This window comes from Danio aesculapii, chromosome 9 (assembly GCF_903798145.1).
Source record: "Danio aesculapii chromosome 9, fDanAes4.1, whole genome shotgun sequence".
Classification (NCBI taxonomy): domain Eukaryota; kingdom Metazoa; phylum Chordata; class Actinopteri; order Cypriniformes; family Danionidae; genus Danio; species Danio aesculapii.
Window position 1 is genome coordinate 28,115,189 of NC_079443.1, and position 16,072 is coordinate 28,131,260.

The 16,072-nt window shown below is 33.8% G+C and overlaps 1 long non-coding RNA gene across 1 annotated transcript in view; it reads left to right on the plus strand.

Moving 5' to 3' along the window:
• Positions 1–883: 883 nt before the first annotated feature.
• LOC130235327 (uncharacterized) overlaps positions 884–16,072 on the plus strand; it is a 67,719-nt gene continuing 52,530 nt past the window's right edge. Inside the window, exons 1-2 of the long non-coding RNA XR_008838383.1 lie at positions 884–1,002; positions 2,579–2,649. This is a non-coding gene — a long non-coding RNA (uncharacterized LOC130235327). The remainder of the gene's footprint in view (positions 1,003–2,578; positions 2,650–16,072) is intronic.

The following is a 16,072-nucleotide window of genomic DNA, read 5'->3' on the forward strand; positions in this document are numbered from 1 at the left end:
ACCATTCAGACTTTTGCAGTTGACACTGTTCTAACACCACACATCGCTGAGCAAAGAGGACACTGACAACGCGGTGAGGCAAGAATGAGATGCTAATTTTGCATGAAAGATTCCTGCACTAAGGGGTTCAACCGATCATTTTATCCTCTACTACTAGTTGTAGCACATAATAAACATGAACAGACACTAGAAGGCATGTTGTTACTCGCACAATCTCAGTTTCAACCGTAGAAATATGTAAATAAAACAGATTATTTTTAAAACAGATTAACACAAGTTGTCAACACGTTGCATCAGGGTTCTCATTAGGAAGCCAGGAAAAATGTGATATGTTTCATATTCATAATTGATCTCATATTAGTTCTTATGACTTAAAAAAAAATAAAACTGCATATTATGATTTTTTTTCCAAAATGCAGTTTTATTGCTGCATTATAATTTTAACTGACTGTGGAAATCTTAATAATCAAAGGCAGCTTTATTTATTTATTTGTTTATTTATTTATTTACTTAAGTATTTATTTACTTAAGTATTTATTCATTCATGTGTGTGTGTTTATATATCCTGTTTAGATCCTGTTACATCACAAGAATTATTTATCCAAATGAATACAAAATTAGAATCAAATAAATTTCGACCTGGTTTAGCCCAAGTAACAAAATCATATATATATATATATATATATATATATATATATATATATATATATATATATATATATATATATATATATATATTTCAAACAATATTATTAAACTTCTATCATGACATTATTTAAAATTTACCCTGGTACAATGTCCTAAAAAGTACTCGTAATACACTTGTAGATTTTAAAACGAATTACCTTTTTTTTCCTCCATGATTGTGTTTTCACTAGAATGCTGAGGATAAAGCCGGTTCTGGGAGGTTCGAGTCTTTTGGCTGCATCTCTGTGTGCCGCATTAGAGAGAAGGAGCCGTTGTCTTGACAGCCCGTCACTGTGGCGACCGAGCACATTCCAGGTTTGTTTCCTTTGATTCGGTATTCAGGGAAACGTGCATTAGTCAGACGCTCTCCATGCAGGAGGCTGCTGCCTTTATTTATGTCCATCATCATTCTCTCTCAAACCAAGATGGATTAGCACGCTAGTGTACTGAAACACAGGCCACGACAAACCTCAAAGAACCAGGGAAAGCTTTTAATGGCTGCAGGTGCACAATATAAGTTTAATGAATACTCGGGAAGGACACATAAATCCTTATGCACACATTTGCAAAGTGACAAGCATTGATTTCTTTGTAGGCTCGTGGATTATGGATTCTTACACTCTCTTAAAGGCTGTAAGAAAAAGAGGCTTTGCTATTTTTTTGATGTTCTTATTCTTATTCCCTACTAGTATTTGTGTATACCAAGTCACTAATGAAATAGATATGTATTAAAGTCTTACCATTTCTTTTAAATATTACCATTATGATACTTTCAGAATTGTAGTAAGTTTACAATATGGTAAATAAATAAGGCGTTAATTTAGTGCCATGGCATTATTATCTGATATTATTAATTTACTAAAACATCTGTACAAATGCTACATTTCTACATTATTATTATTTTTAATTTAATTATTTTTAGTTATATACACTACCTGACAAAAGTCTTGTCGCCTATTCAAGTTTTAGGAACAACAAATAATAACTTGACTTCTAGTTGATCATTTCGTATCAGAAGTGGCTTATATGAAAGGCAAAGGCCTCTAGATTACACTTATTTTACCCAAAAAAGTTTGATCATGCCTTGATTTTTAATTATTTAATTAGGACAGTAAGGTCTGACTTTGCTTAGACAAAAGTTTTGTCACTTAACAGAAATAATGTACAGTATAGAATATAAAGTCATGGTGCAGTGGAAAGAGAATTAATATTGTGTATGACTCCCATGAGTTTGGCCGACTGCGTCCATACATCTCTGCAGTGACTCAAATAACTTATTAAAAAAGTAAATGGAATGGCAAAGAAAGGGTTCTTGCTTGACTCCCAAAGTTGATCAAGATTCTTTGGATTCATCTTCAATGCCTCGTCTTTCATCTTACCCCAGACATGCTCAATAATGTTCATGTCTGGTGACTTGGCTGGCCAATCCTGGAGCACCTTGCCCTTCTTTGATGTGGAGGCTGAAGTATGAGAAGAATTTGCCCTTTCCTGTGGTTTGTAATGTATTAGCAGCACAAATGTCTTGATACCTCAGGTTGAGGTCCACTCTAGAGATCTCTCGCACCATCCCATTTAATAATGTGAATACTAAAAATATTTTTAATAATGTTTATATATAATTTTGGTGACAAAAATAGGGCCGCACAACGTTTGTTTTTTTGTGCGTGCGTTCGTTCGTGCGTTCATTCATACGTTCATTCATGCATTAATTAATTAATTCATTCATTCATTGTGTCTATATAATCAGAAAACATATTAATATACTTTTGAGGTATAATTTTTTTTTCAGTTATTAATGATTTTGCTTGTTTTTTTTAATCAATAAAGCAAAATTGAATAAAATTATCCCATCATTGAAAATGTTTAAATGTTTTAATATCTGTTATTTCAGAGCTGAGATGTTATAGAATCAGCTCTGAGGTCAAGAGCATGGAAAGATACAGCTATGAGAAAACATGTTGGGTGAGTTACAAATGATATTTGTGTGCTCTTTAAAGCCACTGAAGAAGTAAATGCTATATATACTGTATGGGTATTTCAAATAATGATGAGCAATGGAATCATGTCATGGTGGGTGGTTTTGTGAAACTCTTAGTCATAATGAAATGATCAAAACACAGGCCTAGTTGGAAACCTATATGTGTGTGTGTTTCTGCTATGAAGGTATGGTGAGATATTTTAATGATGTGAATTGGTTTGAAATAAATGCAATGAATAGGTGTGCACTTAAAAAAATTCCATGGTCAGCTGCACTTTCAAACTCCACCAATGAGCTGGTCTTTAGACTGGTAATAATTTAAACCCCTCAGAAACTCCTCAGCCCAATGAAATGAGGGCTTTTGTTCCTTTCTTTCATGCTCACGTCACGTCGCAGGTGAGCTACAGCTATTCCGAACACACAGGCTGCAGCATTTGGAGAGAAATCTCTGCCAGCAAACCACCGGCTCCCCAGGTTTCCGCTGTAGCTTATTATTTTCCCGGCTGAAAAATGGAGAGGCTCTTTCTGAGGCAGCGCGGAGGGAACACTTAGGGCCCAAATGGGTCCTCGCTAAAGCGATTCAGTGTATCTGTCCCCCGCTGTGGCTGTCTTTCTCTCCCATTCACTTGCATATTCATATCTTAACACCAGGAGCGCCGAACACTGCAGCTTTTGAGGAAGAATTAGGGGAAGATTTAAAAAACGATATGAGCGGGCTATTATTTCAAGCCTCTCCTAATGTTTTATTAATCCGTTCAGATAAAAGAATATGAATTGAGGTGCTGTAACGACACCTAAAGTCCATATATTATGAACGTGGTTGGAAGCGTTGTACACGTGTTATGAGGGAATATGTAAGAATCTGGAGGAGGGCAGGAAAGCAGAGACCTTTTAATGTGGACCTGAATGAGAGCTGGACTCTTTCTCTCTCTCTCTCTCTCTCTCTCTCTCTCTCTCTCTCTCTCTCTCTCTCTCTCTCTCTCTCTGTCTCTCTCTCTCTCTCTCTCTCAAGCACAAAGGTTTGGCTCTTTGTATCTGGATGATTCAGTGGTAATTCTGGCTTGAGCTCTGAGAATCGGACACGTTCCCAGGCATGCCGCTCAGGAGGGTGTGAATAAATGAGTCTCTCTCTTTCTGGCCACGTACTCATTGAAAGGCTTTGTGACAAGCTCATTTATTTTGCAGAGTGAATCCCCTAAGTTATAATTCCACGTGTGTAAATGGAATAAAAGAGTCGCTTCTACTGTACCACTCCAAACCCGCTGGCGTAGTTTGAAACTTTTTTTCTTTGTAAACAGAGGCCTAGTTTTAGTCCATTTTTTTTTGTTTTTTGCTGTTTATTATCAAATATGATACTAATGAAATGGAGAAGTGCAAATGTAGCTGTCTTAGACAACTAGTAAAAATTGTCATCTTTTTCGATTTTAAAGATAAATTAATAAATGAAGATGTTTTATAACTGTTCCTTGTAAATAATGAGATGTGTATTGATGTTTACTTTACCGGTTTACTGTTTTTGCTGTGTGATCCTGAAACAAAACTATTCATAAGGGTCAGTTTAAAAGAGAAAGAGAGAGATGAAAGCTGAAAAAAATGCTTTCCATTGATGTATGGTATGTTGAGATGGGACAATATTTGGCCAAAATTTTACTGTTTGAGAATCTGGAATCTGACAGTAAAATTCAAAATAAAAAATCTAAATACAGGGTATCTTAAAAATTCTTAAAAATGGTCTTGAAAAGTCTTAAATCTCAGAAGCAAAAATGTAGGCATTAAAACTATTGAAATATTGTGTTTTAGGTCTTAAATCTTTTTTTACAGGTCTTAATTTTCCTTTGTTCATGTATAGCTACCCAAACTGGCCATTAACACCCATAGAATCACCAACAATTCCAATCTTAATAAAACGGTTAACTTTTCATTTAAAGACAGCATTTAATTACTTACAGTAAGATTTGTTTAAAAGTTCTCTGTTGAATTACTGCTGAGGATTCTGACCTGACCTGTATTTTTATTATTCAATTATTATTTTTTAATCATTAAATTATAATCATTTTTAGATTTGTCAGGTGAAAATCTTTTGCAACTGGGATATAAAAAAAAATCCTTAGCATTTAGCCCTGTATAAGTCTAAAATTTCATTCATAATGGTCTTAAAATGTCTAAAACTTGTTGAAAGCAGAAGCCCTGTAAATATTGAGAAAATTGCCTTTAAAGTTGTCCAAATGAAGCTTTTAGCAATGCATATCAAAAAGTAATGATATATTTACAATACAACATTTACTAAATATTTCATTGGACATGAGTTTACTTAAGTCTAGTAATATTTGGCATAAAATATAAATCAGTAATTTTGACCCATACAATAGTCAAAATAGATTTTGAATGCTGCTTCCTATAAAAACACAAAGTAATATTGCTAAATGCTAAATATTTCTGCAATATTGACTCTATACTGTAAAATGTTTTAACGAAAGAACTACCAAGTCGGTCATTTTTACCACTTTTGATTTTTCTATTTAATAACTTCGTTGAAATAAAATGCATCTATAATTCTCTTTTACTAAATATGTGTATATTTTCTTCTAAGTTTGTTGTTTTATTAAAATATAAAACATAAAAGAGTTTTGATTATTTCTACATAGAACTACTATATTGGTTAAAATGACCGCATGCATTTTTCCAGTGTCTGCTACGTTTTCCCCATGATTTTAAATACGACTGCCTCTGTTGCCTAGCAACTTCCTGCTAGCAAAAACATAACTTTCTGTTGGCAAAGGCATAACTTTCCTTCAGATATGCCTTTCAAAACAGCATATTCAGTTCTGTAAAAAGCTTTAACCCCCTGCTTGAGAAACTGTAAATAAAATCAAGGCACAGACATTCGCAGGTGGTCTAACATAGCCTAACTATACATTTATAGGCTATATTACCAAAAGATTGTGTTTAGATTGATGACTTAATTAAAAATAATGGCAGGCATTCAAAACTTAATTTTATTATCTCAATTGAAGCTTTGAATGTAATTATGACGTCTTATATGAGAACGGTCAGAATGACTGATATGGCAATTGCAGTAGCTATTGTAGTTCTAGTGTTAAAACAATTATTACATTAAAATTAAGATGTTTCTTCATGTTTGTTCAAACTACTCATTTAAAATGAAACAACATGATTCTTGTGGTTTTTTTACTTAATTTGACAAAATCTGCGGACATTTTTTGCTATTTCTGTGCAGAATTTTGTAAAAATCTGCGGATTTATGCGGAATGATTTTAGGAGTATCATAACTAAAAATGTAATATATGAAATAAAAAAATATATCAATTTTTAACTTTTAATGTTTACAATGCAAATCCAATTAGATCCACTTTTTTGGTAAACAAAGCAAGTGTCTCATAAAATATATCTACTAAAAGACAGAAAAATGACTTTACAAACTGTATTGTAAATAAATCATATGAACATTTTTATATTACTATTATTATATCATCAATATTATTAGTGAAATTAATAAAAAAAACTGAATAAATATAAATTTACACACATTTACACAAGTAAATACATAGACTCAATAATGGCCTAAAAATCTGCACACAGATTCCATGTGGGCCTACTAATAACTAATAACTGAATTCCTACACAAATTGATTGTGTCGATTTTTTTTTTTTTTTTTTTTTTTTTACAGTGTATCAACAACTAGAATAAAGTGTAGAACCCCAACACATTTGTGAAATCAAGAGAAAAAATATATAAAGTAAGCATAGTAAGTATGTGACATACTCGATAATATCAGCTTGCCTATTGTTAAATAGACAATTACCATATAATACACAATAAATATCTCACACTCCTACTGATTGACTGACATGTCCTTTTAAAATTAATTTATTATTTAATCTGTAAGAATCAGGAAACAATAGAGTGGTGTAAAATTAGTTTGAATACAGTGAACAACGTTAAAATGAAGAAGAAAAAAAAAAAAAAACATGTCGCAATGCCATTAGGAACTCTGGCTGCAAATGCTGCAGGACCTCCAGCTTGCAAATCTCCATGTTTAGAGCCAGAAATCTCTCACAGCCCGGCATCAGTACCTCATGAGGTCATTGAGTAGCATTGTTTCCTGCTGGCTTGAAAAAACACAAACAGTGGTGGTCTTTTCTGTGTATCCTGCATTTCTCGTAGTTCATCACAGCCAGTAACGAAGACCTGAAGTGTGTGGTCAGACACTTCCACTATACTATTGACCTTGTGCTGTGCGATTGTGTGTTGTCTGAGAACACATCTGTTCTCATTAGCTGTACATTGAAAGCCTATCTCAGAATGATGAATGAATACAAATTGATCACAAAAAAATCTTTCTGTAGTGCTACACTTGTGGAATGTATTAGACTTTTTTTCAATAGTTTTTTCTTCAAAGGCAGTAATTTGTGCAATTTGTACCTGAATTAAGAGTTTAAGAGTTCACAGAAAAAAAGGAACATTGTGCCATCATTTATTCATCTCACCTCACTTTTATAGTACTGTCATACTGCGTTTGCATTCATTTTTGTAGCTTTGAATGCTTCCATTTAGTGTAATTGCACTGAAAAAATAACCAATGTGGTAAAAAATGCTGTCTTTTGTATTCATGAATGTGAGTTTAAAAAAACATTAGGGTGATTAAATGATGACAGAATGGTCATGTATTGCTTAAATAAGAAATGTGACAAATTAAAGTAGTTCTTTTTATTTTCTGCTTGTCTAAAATGTGTGACGTCCGTATGGTTTAATTCACTCTGATAGCTTGCGGCAGTCCAAGTGTAAATTTCCCTGTAGCAAACGTCCAAAGTCCAACTGCGATAAACACAATCGTCTCAATTATAATCAGCACTGTCGAACCAAAGCAATTATTTTGGGGCTGTAAATCAGTTGGAATCAGTCGGATTAATAAAAGTGTAATTAATATTAATGAACTGCGGTACTGTCAACAGGGGACTGCAAATTAAAATGAAGTTGAAAAAGCATGGCTCATTTTGAGTTGCCATTAATTTGCTGGTGGGATGTAGGCCTTTTATATGCAGTACTTTTAATTGTGTATTATGAATGTATTCAAATCTTGCTTTTGTATAGTTGAAGTATTTAGTGCTATGAGGACATAAATACTGTAGATATATTTGGATGTCTATAAATACACTGCCATTCAAAATTTCAGTTTCTTTCTTTCTTTCTTTCTTTCTTTCTTTCTTTCTTCTTCTTTCTTTCTTTCTTTCTTTCTTTCTTTCTTTCTTTCTTTCTTTCTTTCTTTCTTTCTTTCTTTCTTTCTTTCTTTCTTTCTTTCTTTCTTTTCTTTTCTTTCTTTCTTTTTCATATTGTTGCAATTGTAGTGTTTGTTGTTGTAGCAGTAGTGTATGAAGTAGTAGTATATGTTGAAAGGTTGTGCTGCTTAAAAAAAATTGTGGAAACAATAAAAAAAATATATTAAAACTTGTCAGTGTCTTTATGACAGATTAATAATATAAAATAAGACATAATTTGTAATAAATCTGTCATAAAACTGATTATCATGAGGCCATAATAATTGTCATGAGTTTTATAACAGCATCATTAATATTTTTCCTATATTTTTCTTTCTTTAACGACAAATTTAATTTGCCATTGAAATGCGTATAAATATCATTAAATATTAATGATGATGTTATGAAATTATGTGACTAATGAGAGTACTGACGCTTTTAAAAATAAATTTCATGATAAATTCATTTGTTTCACTGAAACAGAAAATATTTTACAGTAACAATTATAATGGTCTCTTGATGATTATGTTGTCATGACAAAGACAAAATTCGCATTTTGCTCGCGTAGGTATTACATTGGAATTTTAATTCACCACACAACCACTGGAAAAGTATGTTCTATATAGTATGAGAGCAGTATGAATGGAATTCAGACGTATCCACCATTTGTCATTTTCACATGACCAACAGCATACTGGTCAGGTGCATACAGTAGCTACAATCCCATTCATGATTTCTCGTGCGTGACATCATGAAATAGTAAAGTTTCCATTGGATACGCAGCTCGCTATCTCTCATCATCCAGGTACTTCTCGCTTACTGTTTTCCCGAATACCATGAATTTTGGCATACAGTACTACTCAGCTCACATACAGTTTTTTCATACTGTATAGCAGTGGTTCCCAAAGTGAGGGTTTGGACCCCCCAGGGGGTTGCGAGACGATGAGGGGGGTTGCTTGGTGATTTCCAAAAATCTAATTCATTTGATTGAACTAGTTACCATATTTTATCCATAACCTACAGAAGAAAAAAATAGTAGTTAATACTTACATTTCATTGCTCACATACATTAAAAATAAAGGCCATGACTGAATATGGAGGAAAGTCTCAGAGTGACGATCTCCAAATGTAAACATTGTATATGTGTACTGTTGCATGCAAGGTTTGCATATACATAACTACATATTGTGGGTCCTGAGTCACTGGCATTGTTATTTTGGGGGTCATGGGGTGAAAAGTTTGGGAACTCTTGCTATATAGTAAGGAATTATGCAATTTCAGATGGAGCGAAAGTCATGGTTTGATGTATTTGTTTATGTCAAGATGTCATGACTAAGACATCTCAAACAATGGAATCTTGATGATGCTTGTCATAAGCATGCATTAAACTCCTTCATATTCATGACTGCCTTATGAACAGACCTTTAAACTAATGTGTTACCAAAAAAGGCTGCTATTACATTGGTAAACTGTAATATGATATTTGTTTGCAGTCTTAATCTGTCTCTTATACTGTAACTCACACTCTTAAATCATACTTTCAAGAGTCCCCCTTTACCTTCTTTTTTCCATTTGATCTTTGTCACTAACAGGATTCTCATTAACATTTGTAAGCCTGGCAGTTCAAAAGAAAATCTAAACCAGTATTGTACTGTATATTTGCTGTTTTATTTTAAACCCCTATCTGTGTGAGCAGATTTCATGCTCTTGCTCCTCTCAGGGGAATAGCTTTGACATCTGCACACTTCTATAATGGTCACTGCAGTCCCTTCGGAGTAAACTCTTGTACACACTTCTGATTTGAGCGCTCCTGCAAACGGCATCACCGACCTGCGTATTGTGTTCAATACGTGCTTGGATCGCTGTGAGGAGGAAGGCCATTTTAACTGAGATGTAGCTTGCTCCTAATGAAAACTTATGGGTTTACTGTTTTGCTGAGTCTTCAGAAAACAACTGACCAATTAGGTCTCACAGGAAAGCCCAAGCACTCAGTGTAGGTGAGCAATAAACAACAAAAACACATCTGGAGATTAGACCCTGATGCAACTCTGTAAACAATTAGAGCTTTATTGCATCATTGGTCCCCGTGAGCCTTAAACGCTATGTGCAGAGTGCAGAAGACTTCACAGATTTGCCTATTGTCAGTGCTTGAAATCATAAGAAAACCTTGTTTTAATAATGGCATCAAATGTCGGTCTTTCATGCCTCTCTGTTCTTTTGGTCATCAACACATGTTTGTTAGCTATTCAAACGGCATGTGATTTTGTTTAAACATTTTAACAATGGGTAAAACAATCTAGTGACTCCTAGAGATGCACTTTTAAAAGTGTAGCTTCTTTAGTGCTATATTTTTAAAACATCGTTGTGCAACATGCAGCAAACATAACATTAGACATATGCTCAAACACATTCATGTATCAAACAATGGAAAGCAGTGCAGCTGAATAGTAAAAAAAGTGTTCTCTGTAAACAGGCCTCTAAAGTGAGCATTATTTGTTGCCACCAATCCATTTTGACTTTTGTGATGTGATATTTCTGGGGTCACTTATAAAAGTAAAGTATATTTTCAGTATATTTTCCCCTTGTATTATATTTATATTTATATATATATATATATAAAATCTCGATTCGACCCCCTAGACGATCCTTATCCAGCATTTCTACGATTCTGCCAACCATATTTTCAAGTTCAGGAGAGAAGCAAAGGCAGCTGCTCGTGTCTTTTCATTGTTTCACATACATTGCTCAGCGACATGGACACCTCCAAATGATGTTGAAAGAGTCACATACTGTATTTATAAGGTATAATTAACCTAAAAATGTAAATATACAACATATAATGCTGTATTCGCGGCCAAGAAATCACACATGACGTGAGCTGTTACCACAGCGAGGGCGGGCGTGCGCCCTACTTAATGATAGACGCATGCGTGTCTACTTCAGTGAACAGAACCTGCATAGGCTGTGAGTAACAGGTAATAACGTTGTAAATAATCTTCAGTTTGTGGTACAGAGTGATCGTTTGAAAGCCGCACGCGAAGTATGAACAGCACTTAGCAGTGAAAATGAAACCGAAAGCGTGCACATCATTTAAATGATAAATCATATTGCATTTTAGAGTTATGATTGCGACAAGCATTTGATATGTTTTTTCTTTCATAGCGAACACAAAGTTGTTCATGAATATAAATGTTTACAGTGTCAGTATAACTACTCTGGCCTATATAATGTTGATTTTACCAGTGAATTAAATGGTCTAATAATGTTGTCAATGACAGATTGCAAGCATAAACCTATTTCTCAAACATAATTCAACATCAGAATTATTATAAGTAGAATAGAATTATTTATAGAAACCAGTAGACCTACATATAATATTATTATTGTTGTTTTACTATATGTTTGAGAAAAAAACAATAATAATTGGCGACTCATATTAACCTTTATTTTACATCTACAGAATCGTATTTTAAGCTAAAATATCACGATTCTCAATTTAGTATATAAATAAGTATAATATTTAATATTTTCTCAATATATATATAAAGCTTTATTAAATAAGTAAATTCCAAAGAAGTAGAAAAATCCTGTTTATTTATTTTTTTCTCAATTGGCTTCACACAAATATCACATAAGTTACCATGAATTGTTCTGAACGTGCCTACATTTAAAAGACACAGTTTAAAGTTTAGCGAGGTTAAGATTACTAAATAATATGGTGCACATTTGCTGCTAAACCATATTGAGAAATCCAAACTGCATGCCAGCATCTATTTTTGTAATGTAAGACTTTTCTCTGCCCTGCTTTCATATTCTCTGTGCTTCGATCAGCTCATCTTGCATTCTCTAATCACTCCCATGATACCTTTCTCTTGACCCATCACCTCTGCCAAATTAAAGTCCCCCTTTTCCATCTTTCCCGGCCGGTGTCATCAGGCATAGAGAGGGCACAGCAATCGTCGGGGTGGTCCCGTTTGATTTGATTCTGGATTGATTTGAACGCATGCAGGAGTTCAAGTGTGATCCAGGGGCTCATCTTGCTATGTCGTGTGAAGTTTGTCAGCTGGAAATCATGGTGTCGGGGCAGATACTCTCCACGGGGACGGAAGGCAGATGCATAGTTGCAGCTCTGTGGGAGAATATTGATGGGAAATGAGTGTATGCATGTGGAAGAGGTGGAGGAAAGATGGATATCACTGTATGTGCAAATATCAGGGCTGTGCTGCAAAACTTCAAATTGAAGAATTGGCTTCCTTTCAATTCATGAGTGTGAACTGAAATTTATTTGGTCACACACCACAGGAATTTGAAATTGCATTTATCATCCTGAATTTTTATATATCTCTTGCCTTTTATTCTGTTGTGCTTTCTTCTGTATGTCTGTCTCTACCTTTTGAACTCTGTCTGTCTGTCTGTCTGTTTGTAAACAATAGAGATTACAATTAGAGTTCAACCTAAAATTTAGCAAATGTTTTTCAGCATATTTCATGTCTTGCATATACAGTGGTTCCTCTAATCATGGGTATTACATTATAAAAATAGCCCGCAATAGGTGAAATCCGCGAAATTGTTATAGCGAGGGACCACTGTACTGTGGTGGCTCTTTCCTATGGCTGTCCTGTTTAACTGGCAGCCTAACTTTCTATTTTTATATGACATTGCAAGATTGTGACCCGTTTTTTATGCCTGTGATAAATAGTTTTTTTTTATAGTAGCTATTTAAGTCATACAAAGTTATTTTCAGCTAAAATTTTAATAAAACTTTATTAAAATAACATTTTTAAGCTGCATTTAATTATTATTTGTGTTTTTAAATATGCAAAGCACAACAGTGGCCTGTTTACCGTTTATTATAAGGAATGGAAATTCAGCTTTTTAGTTAGTGGAAATAAGTGAACAGTAGGGTTGGGTATTGTTTGGGGTTATTTCAATAACGGTGCTAAATCATAGGTGTCAAAATGTATTGTTTCTTCGGTGCACCATGATGCAAATGCGGACAATTCGGTTCAGGGTTTCCGCAGGGTCTTAAAAAGTCTAAAATTTAAAAATCGAAATTTCAGGCCTTCAAAAGTCTTAAATTTGCACAGGTCTCATTTTTCTTATGTCCATGTAACGCTACATCTAATGCTCATTTAAATTCTTTTTGTTGTTGTTGTTGTTGCTTGGTTTTCGTGGTGTTGTAGTTCTTTATTTCACTAGTCCTAACATAATTCGTCGTAATACAACTACAAATGAGACCAACCTGCAATAGCCAATCAGCTTTCTGTTATTAAACTAAGTGTGCGCGTCGAATGTTATGTCATCGCTGTGTTTGCGGAGGTTCGCTTACGGTGCGCACCACATGATTTCAGCTGGTGGAGTAAACAGATTTCGGGTGAACAGTTCGCGCGGCGCCACGTTTGATTGAGTTGAATATGAATCACTTGAAGAGATTTGTCTGAAACAGGTACGCCTGTACAGACATCTTAATGATCCAATTATGCGTGATCAGCATAGAGATAACCAGATGACCAATAATTCTTGGCTAGTAATTGCAACAGACGTGGGAAAGGAGGAAACTTTTTGTACAAGTTTGGAAAACCTGAGGGATAAGTTTGTTAAAACAAACAAACAAAAAAAGATGCCATAGCAAAAGTGGAGACCCAGGTGGTTTTAATATTGCAGAATATGTTTTTCCACTATTCATAGGTTTTACACTGATTTATATATTACAATTTTGAAGTTAAAACAATGTAATAGCTACAAACTAAATTTAACAAATTATGTCTTTGATTACTGAAAAAGAATATTTGAACCTGTCAGTAGGGCCAGACGGAATCTGCGGACGTTTTTTGCTATTTATGCAGAAAAATTAGGTAAAAATCTGCGGATTTCTGCTGAATTATTTTGGGACTATCATAACTGAAACCTTAATATGTGAATTAAAAATAATATCTTTTTAACTTTATTTAATGTTTACAATGCAATCTAAAAGACAGAAAGTATTACTTTACAAACTGCATTGTACATAATCAGATGAACATTTTCTCATTAGTCAATAATATTTCTGTAATTAATTTAAAAATGGAAATAAATATAGATTTACACACATTTACTCAATTATATAAACAGTAATAATGATGGGCGAAAAATCTGCGGAAATCAGCGGAATTCTGAGCGTGCAGATTCCGTGTGGGCCTACCTAATCAGTTTACAGTAACTGATGCCCAATATTTCTAGCTTTATTGGTGATAATGGACAGGAGTGTTGGACCATTATTGCCTTTTAAGCATAAGTATAGGACAGTAGAAACTAGCTAGACAGTAATGTGTGTATTGTTGAGTAGGCAAAAAAACAAACAAACAAACAAACATATTTTTAGTAAGTTTTTTTGTTCTTATATTTTTTCCATAATAAAAAATGTAATTATAGAGCAACCCATGTTCTTTTGTCATTGATATTTAACTTTAATAGATAGAACTGTCCGAGATATGAACAAAAGCGAGTGATGCATCAAAGTTTGATTTAAAAAAATCTGAATGGTTATAAAACTTTATAATTATAATAATAAATTATAAAATAATAAAAAAATAATAGTTTAAAAAATCTTGAACGATATTAAAGATATGACGAAAACTTACTACTACCGTTTATCTGTGTGATCTTTACGTGGGTTTCCTTTGACCGCACCCCTGTCGTTTTAATAAATATCACAATGGCGAATGCGTCAACTGTAAAAAGTTTCGTGAGTGCGCGCACAGTCAGCAGAGTTGCGCGATGTGGCGCCAGACGAAAGTTATAAATAAGGCTTAAGATTGTTTTTTTTTCTTCTTTCTTACTTAAATGGTGCATCTAACCTGTCTTTAGTACTGTTCAATTTAAATCATTTTATTTTACCACATTTCTTAAACTTTATTTGTGATTTTTTGCATTTTCTCCTCGCGTGTTTTTTGATATTGTGATTAGGGTCTTAAATTATAATAGGCTTAATTGTCCCTTAAAAAGGTCAAAAAGTCTTACATTTAACATATGATATCTGCAGAAACCCTGATTATGTGCTGACAACATTATCTCATATGCGTTATGTGCGCAGTAGACTGCTATGGCGGGGAGAAGAGTGCGAGTAAGTTAAAATGCAGAAACTAGCACAATTGACTGCGTGTGTTTGCTAGACAGTCCTTCACTGGACACTGAAGTTAAAGCAGAAGTTTAGAGAGTTTTCTTTCTTCACTGCGTCTGTCATGGATCAGCTGTGATCGCCGCTAGCCGTATAGTGTCACTATCGGTGAAACAGTGTTAGAGCCGATCGCAGCCCTTTCTGTTAAGCGCGTGACCAGTTTATAGCTCAAAAAGCAAGGGGAATAATATTTTTGATATTGCTTTAAATGCTCATGTTTGTTCTTTGCATGACCTTACGTTTTGTTTTGATACATTCGGTTTTTATTTGATGTTTTCATTAGGCAGGGAAAATTAAAGGTACAGTTTCATATATCTGACTGCTTGTATTAAAGGACAAATGTATTACAAATACATATGTATTTAAAAATTATACATTTTAATACAAAAATTCTTGTTGTGTTAAGTAAAATATATGATTGTGTATGAAAAGCATAGTCAATGCCCCGTGATGCACCGAGATATCGAATTGAACAATGGCATGATAATCGTAACCGAACCGTAAGACCAGTGTAGGTTCAACACCTCTACTAAATCGATACTTTCAAAACAGTACCGGTGCCTAAAGTGAACTTTTGAGCCACAAATTTATTGTGGAAAGCTTTTTATTTGACAAAAAAGTTTGAATCATTTTAATTGAAGCAATATATTTAAAGTGTAAAGTATACATCAATCATATTTTATATTTAAATTGCATAAATATAATTTCTTTAATCATTTGCTTGTTAGCATGAATGCAAGTTTGCTTTAAGCAATTAACATTACATTCGCTTATTACTAACCTATGTAAAGGCTGTCATCAAAATCAGCGAACCTCTCTTCTACGGTTGGGGCTTGAGTTTGTCACATGGACCACAATAATATAATTTTAATATGATTAAGACAATACTCTACCATGTCTTAATACAGTCTACCATGTGAACAGTGATTTTTGATGATCTTAATCCGACTAAAGTTATAATTGAACCAAACAGA